Source organism: Bubalus bubalis, chromosome 9, assembly GCF_019923935.1.
Source record: "Bubalus bubalis isolate 160015118507 breed Murrah chromosome 9, NDDB_SH_1, whole genome shotgun sequence".
Classification (NCBI taxonomy): domain Eukaryota; kingdom Metazoa; phylum Chordata; class Mammalia; order Artiodactyla; family Bovidae; genus Bubalus; species Bubalus bubalis.
In genome coordinates, this window is record NC_059165.1 from 7,927,725 (window position 1) to 7,944,954 (window position 17,230).

General features: G+C 39.2%; 2 long non-coding RNA genes across 3 annotated transcripts in view; one reads left to right on the forward strand and one right to left on the reverse strand.

Annotated features, from left to right (window-relative positions):
* Nucleotides 1-1,224: 1,224 nt before the first annotated feature.
* On the forward strand, nucleotides 1,225-2,048 carry LOC123334967. Its single transcript, XR_006553138.1, has 2 exons — nucleotides 1,225-1,390; nucleotides 1,872-2,048. It is a non-coding gene; the product is annotated as an uncharacterized LOC123334967 (long non-coding RNA).
* The window catches only part of LOC112586805, a 64,712-nt gene continuing 49,281 nt past the window's right edge, over nucleotides 1,800-17,230 (reverse strand). The window contains exons 1-2 of one of the 2 annotated variants that reach the window (XR_006553136.2): nucleotides 10,975-11,620; nucleotides 1,800-2,393 (exon numbers count right to left, since the gene is read on the reverse strand). This is a non-coding gene — a long non-coding RNA (uncharacterized LOC112586805). Of the gene's footprint in view, nucleotides 2,394-10,974; nucleotides 11,621-17,230 lie in introns of those variants that run through there. The other variant, XR_006553137.1, reaches the window with a different exon arrangement.

Here is a 17,230-nt window from a genome sequence, read left to right on the forward strand (position 1 = left end):
TGACATCTATCACCTCTGAGCACCTAATGCCCTTCTTGTCACTTCTACTTCTGTAGCACTTCTACACTGGCCTATCTGAATTACAGTATGCGCATTAGGCGCTCTAAACCATGTATTTTATAGATCATCCTTACACGCATAGCACACAGCAGAGGTCCTTCCTTCCTCGTCACTGGGGGAAAAAAAATTACACACATATATATATACACACAAAATATTTGTTATCCAAAAGTGATAGCCATATATTTTAATCCCTTGTACAAAACAGTCTCTTCTAGCATACAAACAATGAAAGTAAAAGTCACTCAGTCAAGTCCGACTCTTTGCAACCCCGTGGACTATACAGTCCAGGGAATTCTCCAGGCCAGAATACTGGAGTGGGTAGCCTTTCCCTTTTCCAGGGGATCTTCCCAACTCAGGAATCAAACCCAGGGCTCCCGCATTGCAGGCAGATACTTTACCAGCCGAGCCACCAGGGAAGCCCAACAATACTGGAGTGGTTAGACTAACCCTTCTCCAGGGGATCTTCCCGACCCAGGAATCAAACTGGGGTCTCCTGCATTGCAGGCAGATTCTTTACCAACTGAGCTATCAGGGAAGCCCATGCAAACAATTCATCTTTGCAATTCTACATCAAAACTAAAATGAACATGTGCTACTTCAGTGTCCTCAAAGCTATATGAAAACTGAAGAGAAAGCAAAATAATTTTATAGTCTAGCATCCTGTATCTGGCAAAAGTTTAGGCAGGTAATCAAAGAACTGACCCACCTGAGGTGGGAGGGAGGCGGGCAGTTCTAAGAGTATAAAACCCAATCTGAATCCAAAAGGCCAGGAACCAGAAGCTGACTTCTCATGTCCAAGGACAGGAGAGGATGAATGTCTCAGCTGAAAGACAGGAAGGGAATTCACCCTTCCTCTGCTTTTCTGTTCTCTTGGGGCCCTCAACAGATTAGATGATGCCTGCCCACCTTGGGGAAGGCCATCTGCTTTACTCAATGCTCTGATTCAAATACTAGTCTCTTCCAGAAACACAGCCACACACATGCCCAGAAGTAATATTTGGAGTCTGGCACCTCTAGTATTTAATTCCCTTAGTTGCCACATTGTGAGCAGTCACGTGCTCTAAAACAACCCAGGCAGAGTTTATTATTATCCTCATATTTAGCCCAGGTAACACTATTAATTTGGGCCTAAAAAAATAAGCATGAATTTTTAAAGGGCAACACACTTTAGTGGGACAACCACCAAAAGCCCTGTTCTCAAACTTTGATATGCAAATAAATCACAAATAGGGAATGTCTTAAATTGCAGGTTGTGATTCTGTAAGTCAAGAATGGACCTGAAATTCTGCACCCATGCCATACACCGGTACCAAGTTAAAACTCTTGAGTAAGTAAAACCTAAACAAGAACTAAATCAGAGTCCAAAATACAGTGCAGGCATATTTTTAAATTGCAACTTAATGCTTAAATTAAGTAATATACATACATAATTTATAGACTGTATAATTTGTTATATTATCTGTAATAACATGTTATATTATTTCAGACCTCAGAATATATGTTGTTACATTCCCCTTGCCAACATGTAACAAAATTTCTGAAGCCCTTGTTTTCCATATTTATCTCTCGCCTCTGTCTGCTTATATTCTTTTTAATAGGTTCCAAATGAGAAATGTTCACTTCACAGATTTTAATTACCTGAAATCCTTTTTTCCTTATTGATCACCGAAAGCAAAGTAGCTTTTGCGTTAACCTTTCAAAATGTCCAATTTAATTTATGAATACAATATTTTTTCAGCTCAGTGTGTTTAGATGATGCATACTGTTTTATACTGCCGTTATAAAAAGAGCATTTTAATTACCCACAGAAATGTGCCCGGGATGGAGAATTGCGAGAATTCATGAAGAGAAGTACCCAACCATTTGTTGGAAGAGCACCCGGCATCAACAAAACAATTGTATCTGTGGTAGATAAAGCATTCTCTCAACTACTGGGGAAATTTGTTTTGACATCACATTAGGATTAAATCAGTTATGCAATATTCCATAATGGCTGCCTTTATTTTGTATTTTTGAAAACAAAAGCCTGATTTTCTGGATTCCTGCTAACGTCTAAACATTGGCATAGAGCCTGGAGACATGTCAGGAGGAAGAAGGGGGCTGTTGGTGATGAGGTCATCCTAGGCATCTGAATCCAGGGCTTCCATTATTCCCAATGTGGTAGCTATTCTGGGAAGCTTCAAGGTCACAAAACCAACACTGCTTGATTGCAGTCACTTCTCTGATGCCTTCAGCAAGTGTTTGCTCCTTTTTCTCATTGTCTGGGCTTTGAAATTCACATAGCAACTTTATCCCCCGAGCCCAATCAGAAGGCTTTCATGCAAGCTATTCTGCAAAACACAAAATCAGGGGGAAAGGAAGCTAAATCAAACTCAAATAAAAAGCAGTGATAGAAGGCTTCAACAAAGTCCACACAGGGAATCAAACCTGCTTTCAAACAAAAATATTGACATAGCAATTTAAAATAAATACCAGCTTCATATGCTGAACACTTTATTATTGGCTCACAGGACTGCAAATGTAAGAAACACATTCTTCTCTGAAACACTGCCAAAGGCAAACCTCTTAAAACCCAAACATTGTGACATGTTCTTAAGTAGCTTGCCATCATGTCGATTGTTGCATTTGGTATAACATAACGGCTGCATGTTCATTAAGCCCACATTTTGCAATTAAGGTACATATGTTTTGCTTCTCCAAATGTCTGAAAGCCAGGTGGAACAAGTCAATCGCTCTGGTGACATTGAGCATTTCTACAACAATGCGGAATTCTAGCTCAGTATTTTGCATAGTATTCCTATTATATAGAAAACGGAATTGCCAATATGCCCTTTTGTGTGAAGCTGTAAAAGCTAAGAAGATCTCAACAAATAATGGCTATGTCGCTGCTAAGGTAACGTGAAGCAGATGTCTACAATTATCCTGTTTAAAAGTTTCATTGTAAGAGACCCCTCAGATAAAGCACCGATGCCCGTAATTGTACATTATCTGGCTTCATGCCTCTGTGAAGGTCTACCACAGCATGGACGACCCTCTGATTTGCGGCCTTTCCAAAGCATGGTGTATGCTAGAAATATTAAGAGTTTCTTGTTCTTTCATTACCTTTTAATCTTTAAGAAATGTGCCTATAGAAATAAACCCAGTGATCCTATCCTGACATTCAGTATTTCTTCACATTTTTTAAAAAGCAAAATAAAAATGATTTCACTATGACTTGGGACCTGTAATATCTAAAGAAAAGAGGCAAAAACAGAGTAAAGAAGCTAACCTAAAGTTAAAATGGTAAGTTTCAGTTCATTGGAACCTTTAAATTGTGAGCACTCGGGCAACTGAAATGTGAGGTGTCAAGCAGCTAAACAAAATATGGTTTTTACAAATAAATCCCAGCAAGGCTAGAGTTGTGTGACCTCCCCCAATCCACCTTACTAGGTAGAGCACAGTAAAACTCTCATTGAGGTGTCAGGAAGAGCTAATTAGCTGAAAGCCTCATCCTGGGTGAAAGGGCAATGGGAAGAACACCAAGGATTGCTTCAAAATTGCTCTTACTCTGTGTCTACAGGAGAGGGGTTTGGGAAGATTGCATAAAGTGCAAAAGCTCTTTCTGATATTTCTGACAGTTAAAGTACCCTAAATTGGAATGCATTCCTATATAACAGAAAAAGGAAGAAAACAATTTCGAGGGCGTGTTGATGGTCATGAGATGGTTAGTCTTTGCTATAAAAGCCCATGCAATTTGGAGAAGTTTAAAAAAATAAAAATTAAAAAAAAAAAAAAGCCTCTGCAAATAATAGATAAGCATGATGCATGAAATTTTCCATGTTTAATTACTCACCACTCACCTTTACCCAGTCTCTCACCCCTATCTCAGCACATCTTTCACTGTTTCTCTTTTCATGATTTCAGGAAAAGGTTTAGAGGTACCTGGTCACTTTTGATTTACTCTAGACCAAAGAAAGCAAGGACTGAGGTGGAGAGGTGTGGACATCTAAGCAACTTATGATTTACCTTCCAGGACAGTGGACATCTGAGCAATCTATGATTTACGTTCCAGGACAGTGGATATCTGAGCAATCTATGATTTACCTTCCAGGACAGTTAGGTTGAAAGAGCACTGCAATAGGTGTCTGAGGATCCTTCAGTTACCAACATGCATGCTTCTTGGACAACTCAGTCTTTCTTTAATTTCATTTCCTCATATGTAAAATGAAGAGACATGTCTATATCCAGTTTTGAATCACTATGGTGTTACAAGATTCCCACTTCTACATTTCCTTCAATGTTCTTAAATACGAAAATTCTCTTCTTTCCTCTTTCATGGTTCATCAAAATGACAAGAAGAAATTTAACAAGACATTTAACCTACATCTCCCTTTGTACCCTTTATTCAGAAATTTTCATCTAAAAGCTTATAAGTGATATTCAATGAAAAAATAACTTTGGAGTTTCAATAAATCTAGAAAAATGGAAAGGAAAGGAATAGGATATCTGAAATTGCCAAAAATATCTCCGATCCCGGAAGGAGATCTCATAACGAGGTGTTCAAAAATGGTTTAGGGAGACTTTGAAAGAGCTGAGAACATACAAAGTTACTAAACTAAGATTCCAGAGGAATTCATATCAGAATCACATAGGTGAAGTCCTAATTCATGGTATAACCTCTTAACCTATATCTTAAATAAAAGAATACATAGAGATTTAAAAAACAAATATTGAGAGCCTACTAGGTAGAAAGCACTGTCCAACTGCTCCAAGAAAAACAAACACAACGTGGACCCTGCCAGCAGGAGATGACTACTTTGTAAAAACAGCAAAAAATAAAAAATAAAAATGCACAACCTCCAGCCCATGAATTATTTGCACAACGCAGACACCCTGAGGCAACTAGTTAGAGTTTACAGTGAAGGAGGCAAAATAGACTCAGTTAACGAAATCAGCTTTCCAAAAGGGCAAAATCATAGTATGAGTAAAAAACCATCAACCCAGTCCAGACGAAACTCAGACAACATGGTCAGGATGTGAAGGCAAACCGCTGTTTGCTTAGGTTAACAGACACTTCACTGAACCAGGTGTCTGACCGACACTAAGATTCATCTAGAAAGTGGTACCTAACTTATTTCACTGTATTTGTTCTAAAGCAATACGACCAAGACCAAACAAGTGGGAAAACAAAAATAAAACCAAATGACCAGAATGAACACAGAAATCACATAAAATATAAGGCAAAAGAAATGTGAGGAAAGGAAAGTGAGAGAGCTGAGTTAGATATCTAAATGTCTTTTTCAGTTCTTAAAAAAAAAATCCCTTTGATTATTTCAAATATCAGAAATTAGAAAAAATTGGTTCAGATGATTCTAATACCACAAATAACTCCAGGATTATATATATATATGAAATAATGTATTTGAAAGTACATTTATCCAAAGTCCTATTTTAATTATTTCTATTCAAAAATTCTAAGAACTTAAGTGCCAAATTCACTGCCAAGTTTGAAGATGAGTAAGACACATTTAACAGTTACATGACGAACACATGCTTACTTCCATAAATTGACATTTCTTTTTCATGATCACTTGGGTTTTTGCACTAAAAATATTCCAAACATAATGGTGCTTTTCATCCAGTTACATAATTGTATCATAATTTGATACTTTTCTTGAGAAACAGATGAAATTAGATCCGTATACTGGACTGCACGTTTCCAACTTATTTTATATGGCATGTTGCAGGTGGTGGGCAAGGAAGAACTGCTCTAAGAAATATAAACTGAAGCAGATCAGGTTCGTATTATAATTACGGTTCCATGTTTAAAGCTGAACTACCTCTAAATATCTCTAGATATGCTTGCTCCCTTACATCTCACCCTTATATTTATCTTAACTAAGACTGCATAACTGAATTCTAGAAGTTCTGTAGTAATTTAAAAAGGTTGCAATTGAAATGCTTTGTTTACTGGACACTAAAATAGTACCTCCTATGGGCTTATCAAGAAACCACACTAGTGGGTAAAACTGCAAGGTTATTTTAAATTAAACTAAAACCTGATATAGATGAATTATGTTAACTGATGCTAACTTGAGTTTTCTATGGCAAAATTTAGCTACTACTTTTATATGCTGCTTGCACACAATGTAAAAATATTTTGAGTAATATATAAAACCCAGAACCTTTAGAAGAAATTGTTATGAAAGAGAATAAGATTTTCCAAAAGCATTCATTAAAACGTATTTTTACTACCTTACATATAAAATCTTATCATTGCCTTTACTGCAAAGACACCATATAATATACTAGGCATTCCCAATCATTGAATTTTAGAACTCAAAAATATCTTAGAGACTATAAAGTCCAAGATAGCAAAGACACCACACGCGCAAGCTGCCATTCATCTTTCCTAAACCCAAGGCAGACAGCACCAATCAATCTCAGGTTTCGTTTCTGCTGCACCTAGGCGTGGCCGCCAATGCTTATCCACACAGCACTCGAGGCTGCCCTTACCAATCGATCACAGCTGGCACAGAAGATGGACTCTGTTTGCTAACTCAACTCCAGTGCAGAATCCTCAACAGAAAGGAAACTGAAGAAATTTTGCCCCATTTTGATGTTCCATTAGTTCTGCAACAGAGCTAAGATTAAAACAGATTTCAAGCTTTTATAGTGATAGCTCGTTGCCTTGGAGAACTTTTTAATAGTAAGAGACAGGAGGTTTGAAAGTAGAATATTTTTAATTTAAAAATCTCATTGGCTTATTTTCACAGCACTGCAGCTGCTGATTTTCATATACATAATATGTTATTTTTTATGCTGCCTCTCTTTGTAAACCAAAAACACTTCTTAAGAAAAGGCTATTAGTCTCCATCTTAAAATATATATATATTGAAGAAGTTACAGTTTGTGACAGATTTTGTTCAAGAATTCATGAGGCCAGTCAGAGCTGGGAACAGTTCCTCCTAGCTAGTGTATCTCAGGTTTGCTTTACGACTGAGCAAAAAATTCTGGGGTTGTCCAGCTTCACATGAGGATATCTTACCTGGCTACTCTGAGGCCTAACAAAGCTCATCATCCACCTTTACGCTACATGCACCACTCCATCCTCACTCAAACAGGGAGACTTCCCTTCCAAGGATTGCCAAACAGGTGATACCTGGGTTCTGGCCCCATTCTCCTTCCACACATACATCCTTTTCTCCCTCCCCATGATGCCACCCAAACAGAACCCAAATTCAGTCCTTAGAACTTTAAAAACAAATAAGAAACACTCATCTCCCTTACCATCCAGCTATCTACCCATTCAGTAAATATTTACTCAGTACCTATCATGAGACAGATGCTGTTCTAAGTACTAGGACTCAGCAGTCAACAAAGTAAGAATCCTGACTCAGTGAATATACAGCGAGTCAGGCGTTGATGAGGGCTGAGGGGAAAAAAAAAGTGGCGGGGAGCCCAGGGGTATCCAGAGTGATGGAGGAGGCTCCTATATACAGGCTGGCCGGGGAAGACTTTATGGAAAACCCATTCAGCCACATACAAGTCAGATATCCTTCGTGAGAGCTGTTTCAAGGTCATCAGGTGAGCTCAAAGACAAATGGGAACAAAGGACACACAGAGTGTAGAGAGCAGCTCTTTCTAGGGGTTTTGCTCTAAAGAAGAGCAAAAAATGGAGGGAAGGGATGTTTTGGAGTTTTATTATTGTAGTTATCTGTTTCTAAGAAAGCAAAAAATAACTTATGTGTTTGCTCATTGGAATTATTTGATGAAAAGCAAAAAAAAAAAAAAAAACATAAAGAAAGAGAGAAAAAGATTTGCTAGAGCAATGTCCTTGATTAGACCAGAGGACAGGGTCTTAAGAGCAAAAGGCAGGAGTGTGGTAGGGGAGGAGAAAGGGACAGCTGCCACAGAAAGAAATGCACCGCATCCACGGTGAAGGATGAAATGGAGGATTTAGTGTATAGACAGACAGAAGGGTTGAATAATGTGAAGAGAGGAAGATAGAGAAATTCTCTCCAGATTACTTCTGTGAAATAACACTTCTTTTCTGCTGTGAGATAAGAAACAAAGTTATTGCTTAAAATGAGAAGAAAGAAGTGTTGAAGGTTTGAGGAGAAAGACTTCCTTTCTCCTCTATCTGCTGAACAATCTGAACCAACCACTCCCCTGCCCATGTTAATAGAAAAGCATAGGGAACTACTGACTCTTTGCTAATTATCCACACCACTGCCCCCTGACATAATCAAGGGCTGACAGTATGTTCCAGAGACACTGGCAAATGGTCGGCTTATTACTTTCACCTTGAAGACAGTTTTCAAAAGTCACTTAGCTCACAAATATGTTATATAGGCTTTCCCCCCATCCCCAACCATTTCCTAATCATAATCTCATCATTTCAGTGTTTTCTCTGACTTCACTCAGGATATAAGCAGCTTTCTAAAACAAAGATCTTCACAAATGCATTCACTGGGGAATCAAAAGAGTGGAAAATTACTCACTGTCCTTTAGTCCTTCCAGCCAATTTTCTTTAAACCTCATCTTTATCTCTTTAGTCCCTTAATCCTTACTTATTTTAAGTTGCAGTCTGATAACTATGCCACAGAACTTTAAAGACTGGAAATACCTCAGAAAATGTAAATTATACTATAACATAAAATCTGCTATACTGAAATGAGTTAAGTATCATATTGAGACATAAATATAAGGCAGTTCACATCTGTGATTTCTTTTCTAACACACAAAGTAAGCATGTTTCTGTTTATCTGGGGAAGAGGAGTGAGAGAGAGCTAGCAGGATTGAGAGAGCTGTCCAGGGATGCTTCTGGAATCTTTAGACTCACCTTCTCCAACATGCAAAATATATGGCCTAAGTATTCTGACCAGTGTATCCCTGGGGCAGAAATCTGTTGTAGTAGCAAGTCACACTTTGTTTAGGGCAGGAGAGTCCCCTTACAGGGAAGAATATAAAAATAATTCTGCTGACTTCATCTGTACACTGAGAGCTAGAGCTGGAAGATCTTAAGACAATCAGAGGGTTCTCCTTCCCTAGCCTTTCTTAGGAAGAGCCTAAAATACCTCTGATTTATTTGGCACTCATTACTGTGAATGACTCAACCCAATTTCCTAAAATCTAACTGACTACTACACAAAGGGGAGAAGAGAACATTCAGGGGATGGCAGAGTGGAAAGCAAAGGATGCCCCAGGGCAGAGTTGGCAGGCTTTGTGACGTCAGGCAGCAGAATGTGAGGGAAATATAGAGATCCAGACTGAAAAAGTCAAAAGCAAGCAGAAGGAAACAGAAAGAAAAGGGAAGCTACAAGAAGAGAAAATGAGAAAAGGGAAAAAGAGGAAATTGGAATTTAAATAACAAGGGAAAAAAAAAAAAAGTAGCTTAGATCTCATGCCCTCACATTAAAAGGTAAAATGTCTAACTGATTCGATAATTAAATGCTAAAAAGCTTAGAAAAAATAATATATATTTTTAAATATCCCAATGGGGCATCACATCTTAAATGTAAAAGGATAAGAAATCACTCCAAAAGACGGACCATTTTACTTAAAGAAAATCTAAATTTTGTAACATCAGGACACCGCTGCTAAGTCACTTCAGTCGTGTCCGACTCTGTGCAACCCCATAGACGGCAGCCCACCAGGCTCCGCCATCCCTGGGATTCTCCAGGCAAGAACACTGGAGTGGGTTGCCATTTCCTTCTCCAATGCACTAAAGTGAAAGTGAAGTCGCTCAGTCATGTCCGACTCTTTGAGACCCCATGGACTGTATGTAGCCCACCAGGCTCCTCTGTCCATGGGATTTTCCAGGCAAGAATACTGGAGTGGGTTCCCATGTCCTTTTCCAGGGAATCGTCCCGACCCAGAGATTGAACCCAGGTCTCCCGCGTTGTAGGCAGATGCTTTACTGTCTGAGCCACCAGGGAAGTCTAAGCTATGGAGAGATGGATCAAGTAAGTCAATATGTGGAGGATAAAAGGAGCCAGGTTTGTCACTCTGGAGAAAGTGTGAAGGGATAAAGGGCAAAGCTCGAGTGGAATGAAACTCAATACGGCACTGGACTTAAACGCCTCAGTGTGAACTTACTGATCTCATAATACACAGAAGCTTGAAGAAATAAATGTAGCTATAACGGCAGGTATGCATCATTCACCTCTCTGTCTGCTGAGAATGCACCACCAACACCCGTTAAGTACAGCACACCGAGCGCCCTGGTCTTGTTTTCTGGAGTGACTAAAAGATGCAAACTGAACCAAAAACATCTGCAGTGACTGTTGTTAAATGATGGACATTTTTCCGTTCTTTGCTTTTGTTCTTTGCTCTCTTTAGCAAGTCTCTAATACTTGCATCGTGACAAATAAAGAAAACATGTAACAGAAAAAGGAGGGAGATGAGGGTTCTGTGGCCTTCATGGACCATGTCTCTTTCACAGGCCTCCTTGCTCTTGCCTTCCCTACAGTCGCAGCTAGAAAACAAACAAACAAAGTCCTCTTTTCCAGCTTTCTCTGGAGCCAGCTGTGGACATATATCAGGGTTCAGGCCATAACAAAGAGGAGGAAGTCTCTAGAGAATGTGCCCGTGAATCAAACCTATCAGGAACTAGCCTGCTAGCTCTTTTGCTCTCTTGCTTCTTCCCACCTGGAAGACTCGTGTTCTTCCAGCGGTTCAGCAGGAATCTTGAGACCCCGAGTCAAGGCGCATGGGGACAAAGGGACACCAAAGAGAACGGAGCAGGAAGAAGGAGAGCCCACCTCCCTGAGCTTCTGTGAGAGCTCTGGATTCCTCACCCATCCATTTCTCATTTCATAAAACTGGAAACACTCATGAGTGTCAACTGCTATCTGCAGCAGAACGCATCCCTAATGATACATATATTTAAATAGAGAGGGAAGGAGAATAACAGAGAAAAGCACTTACGCTGGGTACAAATAGAAGGCCTGGGCCAAGGCATCACATGACCTTCATCAGTGGGCTCGGAATAGCAATTTTGATGTTGTCATTCCAGGATTGCAAACATACCATGTGCCTACCACCAAACACAGGACAGTTTTCTAAAACCTCTTCTTCCTTGGATTGAGAACTACTTGTCTCCTAAAACCTGGCATTTAATTCAATTACACATGTCACTCATCTCTTACAAACACTAATTTTCTGATATCTCTTAAATGTAACTTTGTATCCTAAATTCTATAATATTCCTGAGACTATGAAGTACATTAGCAGACGTCAAGGATCTTGCCTTTTTCATTGTTTCTTGAACTTTCCTGGTTTTAACTTCAATGACAGGGCACTTGAGACCAGGACAGGGCTGGGGAATATGGTACCTACAACCTTTAGTAATAGTGGAGCAAATACACAAGTAAACTTTCATCCTCTGGGGCACAACCCAAAGCGACCTCTTGCAAGCCAGACTGCAACCAAGTCTTATGCTTATGCATTAGCTAACAGTGTGTATTCAGCACAAGGTATAAGAGAAGATATTTGCAATATAGATACTTGGTAAAGGGCTAGTACCCAGAATATACAATGAACTTCTACAAATCAATAAGAAAAACACAAAAACAGAAAACTCAGGAAAAAGGTGGACAAAAAAATGAACATTTAACCAAAGAGAGTATCTAAAGGAAAAGAAAATATTTAAAATTATGAAAATATCATATTTAAGAGATACAATTAAAAGTATAATCAAATATCACTGCATACTCATTAGAATGACTAAAATTAAAAAGATAGAAAAAGTATGTCAAGAATCTGAAGCAACCAAAACTCTAATATACTGCTAGTGTGAATATAATTTGCAACACCACTTTGAAAAATTATATCTTTTAAAGCAAAACATATATAAAACTATGACCTGGCAACCTGGCTCTTAGTAAATGCATACATATGTTCATGAAAAAAGTTTTATATCATATCAAAGCTCTTCGTAATAGTAAAAATCTGTAAATTGCCCAAATGCCCATAAAGAGGAGAAAGTATAAACAAAATGTAGTATATTCACATAAAGAACACAATACAAGAAGAATGAACAGTCTACGAGTACTCACAGAGAACAGTGTTGACTCTTCCAAACTCAACGCTGAGTGAAAAAAGCAAGACTTTTGTGCTACCCTATGGTTCCATGTCGATGAAGTTCAGAAACAGGTGGAACTAATCTGTGCTGTTGGACGTCAGGAGGGCTTACTCTTGGTGGAAGGAGGTAGACACTGGAAAACTGCACAGTGCGGTTTGAGGACTGATACTCTATTTCTTGGTATGCTATTAGTTGTTATCAGTGAAAACTTATCATCTCCATACTTATGTTCACTTTTTTCTATGTATATTTCAATAAACAATTACCAAATTTTAAAAATGGAAATATACTTTCCATGCTTTTTTGTGAATTATCTATATTTAGTATTTTTTAATTTAGGATTTTTTTTCTTCTGGGTGGGCTTCCCTGGTGGCTCAGATGGTAAAACAAAATCTGCCTGCAATGCAGGAAACTTGGGTCGAATCCCTGGATGAGAAAGATCCCTGGAGAAGGGAATGGCAACCCACTCTGGTATTCTGGCCTAGAGAATTCCGTGGACAGAGGAACCTGGAGGGCTACAGTCCAAGGCGTAGAAAGGAATCGGATACGACTGAATGACTAACACTTTCACTTTCTTTTGGCTAGTCAGAAAACGGTGATATTATAGAGAGGACAGGTTTATATACTGGCCTCTGTACCACTTAGAAACAACCACATATTCCAAGATATCTGTTCTCCATTTTGAAGAACATGGAAAGAAGTTCCCATTCTTTGCCATAAGATCAAAAGCGCACATTCAACTCTCTTCAGCTTTATTTTCAGATACAGTTACAGGTAGTAGTCTATCCATATCAAATATTTGCTATTTACCATTGTCTCATTCCCCCAAATATCTACTTATTTCTATTATCTAGAAGCTAAGACCTAATGAATACTCAATATTTAACAAAATAATAAAAAGTTGCCATTCAAGTTGATGTTCAGCATTGATGGCTACTCTGTATAATGATCCCTTATTCATCACGGAAGTTTCTGGTGGCCACTCTCCTTGGGGATCTGGCAAACCACAAACTCCAGACAATTTTCTGCAACAAACAGAAAGTATAAACCATGCCCTATGGGGCATTACATGCTCAGATGTCAGCAGTTAGGATGACGGTTTAAAAAACTAAGATGAACACAGCTTGGTATGTTACTCTCTAGTCATTATCCACACATTCTGCACACCCCCAAACCTTCACCTCACCACCACCACCACCACCACACACACACACCAAATATATTGGTTTTATGTTAAAAAAAAATGTGATTCAACAGATAAAAGATGGAATAGCCTACTTACAAAGTGTGCACTTTTGGGTCAGACAAATCTGAGATCACCTACTGGTTCTACATTTCTCAGAATATAAGTTCTTTGAATTCAGCAATTTTTGTCTTCTAATTCACTGCTCTATTGTCAGCATCTAGGCTAGACTGTGGCATGTGCCTGGCACTTAAAGATTACTGGCTGAGTGAATATGTTAGATTGGTGGCATCCAAAACTGGGCACAGAGCGTTTGACATCCCCAAACTAGTGATGTTGAAGTTGCTATGCAATTCAGACTCCTTATGAAGAGAGAACATGTGAGAAAATACAGCTCTGTGTCACCAACAAAACAGAATCCAAAGATTGACCACAAACTTCTATACACTGTACAACTATTTGATTAAAAAATGAAGAAATATGCAATAAATTATGTGATCTGGTTTTCAGAATAACCATTCCAAATTTACTAAAACCGGAAACAAACAAAAAAAAATTACATTTTTTTTTTAACCAGAAACCTTCTCAATTGGAGCAAAAAAAGTGAAACTAATTAAAATATTTATCAAGTAATGAATATGTAGAGAGGTGACAAGAGTATTGGGCTTGGAGTCAGATAGACCTAAATTTTAATCCTACACAACCTAGACAGCATATTAAAAAGAAGAGACATTACTTTGCTGTCAAAGATCCGTCTAGTCAAAGCCATAGTTTTTCCAGTAGTCATGTATGGATGTGAGAGTTGGACTATAAAGAAAGCTGAGTGCCAAAGAATTGATGCTTTCGAACTGTGGTGTTGGAGAAGACTTTTGAGAGTCCCTTGGACTGCAAGGAGATCCAACCAGTCCATTCTGAAGGAGATCAGTCCTGGTTGTTCATTGGAAGGACTGATGTTGAAGCTGAAACTCCAATACTTTGGCCACCTCATGCGAAGAATTGACTCATTTTGATATTTGGCAAAACTAATACAGTTATGTAAAGTTTAAAAATAAAATTAAATTAAAAAAAAAAAAAAAAAAAGACCCCAATGCTGGGAAAGCCTGAAGGCGGGAGAAGTGGATGACAGCAGGTGAGACGGTTAGAAGGCATCACCAATTAAATGGACATGAGTTTGAGTAAACTCCAGGAGTTGGTCATGGACAGGGAGGCCTGGCATGCTGCAGTCCATGGGGTCACAAAGAGTCGGACATGACTGAGCGACTGAACTGAACTGAAATTTTAATCCAGCTCTGGCATTTATTAATAGTATTAGTGACTGTGGAAAAGTTTTACCTGCAAAAAGAAGATAATTATATACCTCATGTGGTTTTTATGAGGAATAAAAGAGATAATGCATTAAAGTTTTAGTATATAGGCTGGCAAAAGATAGATAAATTCTCAATAAATGTTAGATCTTATTATTAGAGTGATAGATAAATTCTCAATAAATGTTAGATCTTGTTATTAGAGTGCCTTCTTGACAAATATTATGATAAATATTTCACATTTTAATTTTTTAAAATATTTTTAGAGAAGATTCAGCAGCACCCATACTTCTAGGAGTTTCTGAACCTGCTGGTAGAAACAATATCAGAAACTTATGTCACTCATGGGGTCAAACTTGCATATGAGATCATCACCCAATCTTCCTCTATTATGCTGAACAAAATTATTTTCCCAAAGTGATCCACCTTTAATCCAGCCATAAAGAGTTGCAGTTCCCAATTTTAATTGACAAATCTAATTACTGTGATGAGTTTATTTATAGTCACTATTCAATATCTATTGATAGTTTCTTGACCTTGAAGAATATCATCTAATTAACATGGCAATATGTGTTAATGGATTTTTAAATTACTACACACTGGATAAAAGGTAAAATGAAAAAGGGAAATTCATTTTCAGAAAGAAGAATCACAATTGATGAAAACAAGCCTTACACATGGCATTAAATATGGAACATGAAGGATTTCCATGGTATGCATTTGATATTATGGTGTATGGGGGCAAGTTATTTTACAGAAGGGGTGGTACGTGTTTGGGAAGTTCCGTCAGAAACATTGTTAATCAATTCTGCCTCAATATAAAAGACACTTTTTTTTTTTAAATTTAGCTCAGAAAAAAAAAGACTAAATGAAGTGGTAAGTTTGGGGACCTAATTAATTATGAATGATGTCTCTGAAGAAAGAGGAAGACCCCAGGGATGAATGTCCACGGAGGGAGACCAAGTGAAGATACACTAAAAAGACAACCAGGGAGAAAGACTTCATTAGAAACCAAACCAGCCAACACCGTGAACCCCAGAACTAGGAGAAAATAAATTTCTGCCTGTAAAAAACCCATTCTGTGGTATTTGTTATGACAACCCTAGCAGGCTAACACAGGGAGTTGTGTACCAGCAACTGGTACAGTAGCTGGCACGGAGTGAGTGCTCAACTTAGAAAGAAAGAAGGGATAGATGAAGTAAAGGAGCAGGATAAAAGGAAGGGGTTTCTTACAGATGGAAATCTGCGTCCACAGGACCCAAATTCAGGACGGAGAAGCCTGGTAGGCTGCAGTCCATGGGGTCGCTAAGAGTCGGAGACGACGGAGCGACTTCACTTTCACTTGTCACGTTCATGCATTGGAGAAGGAAATGGCAACCCACTCCAGTGTTCTTGCCTGGGGAATCCCGGGGACGGGGGAGCCTGGCGGGCTGCCGTCTATGGGGTCGCACAGAGTCGGACACGACTGCAGCGACTTAGTAGTAGTAGTGGTGGGCCTTTTCCACTGCAGCAAACGCTGTGACAGCTTTCAGAACCTGGAGGCACTTGGTTCGCATGTGCCTTGCTTCAACTTTCAACCTTTTATGTTTATTTACCATCTGGCCCCTGCAGGGCACTAATGTCACCCTTCATGGGGCCCAAATCGACAAGACTGAAATCAGTAGTTACTTTTAAAGAGAGAAAAGTAAACTAACACCTTTGAAATTCCTTTTTGTTTCTAGCAGTTTATTAAGAAATATTTTCTGTATTGAAAAGAAGTGGGTTAGCCAGGCTACACCTTAAGAATTTGCACAGCTACCACAGACTATTCTGTTCTGATACCTAATCTTTTTAAAACAAGGGGCTTTCCTGGTGCCTCGGGGGTAAAGAATCAGCCTGCCAATGCAGGAGTCATGGGTTCGACCCCTGATCCAGAAAGATCCCACATGACTGCAGAGCAACTAAGCTCAGGTGCCACAACCACTGAGCCTGCGCTCTAGAGCCCAGGAGTCGCAAACACCGAAGCGTGCACGCCCTAGAGCCCGTGATCCAAAACAAGAGAAGCCACCACCGTGAGAAGCCCACACACGGCAACGAAGAGCAGCCCCGCTTACCGCAACCAGAGGAAGCCTGTGCGCAGCATGAAGACCCAGCACAGCCAAAAATGAAACTACAAAGAAAAACAGAGATGAGAAGGTGTGAGGGGGAGATTTTTCAAGATTCTCTTTTTATTTGGAAATGACATTTTCTTTCACGACAGAAAATATAAGAAAGGAAATTGTACCTCCGGAATTTAGGAAATACTTGTTTTCTCGGCATAAGACAAATGGGAATGAACTACTGCAGTGAGAACTATCGCTAGTACAATGAAGTGTAGCGAAGTTGTTGCAGGAAGGGGGACCCCGTCCAGGGCCCCAAACTGGGCTCTTGTCTAACACTCGGAAATGAATTGTCCAAGAAGACGTGTGCACTGACAAAGCAAGAGATTTTATTGGGAAAGGACGCCCGGGTGGAGAGCAGGAGCGCGAGGGAACCCAGGAGAACCACATGTTCTGCCACATGGCTCACAGGCTCAGGTTTTATGGTGACGGGATTAGTTTCCGGGTTGTCTTTAGCCAATCATTCTGACTCAGG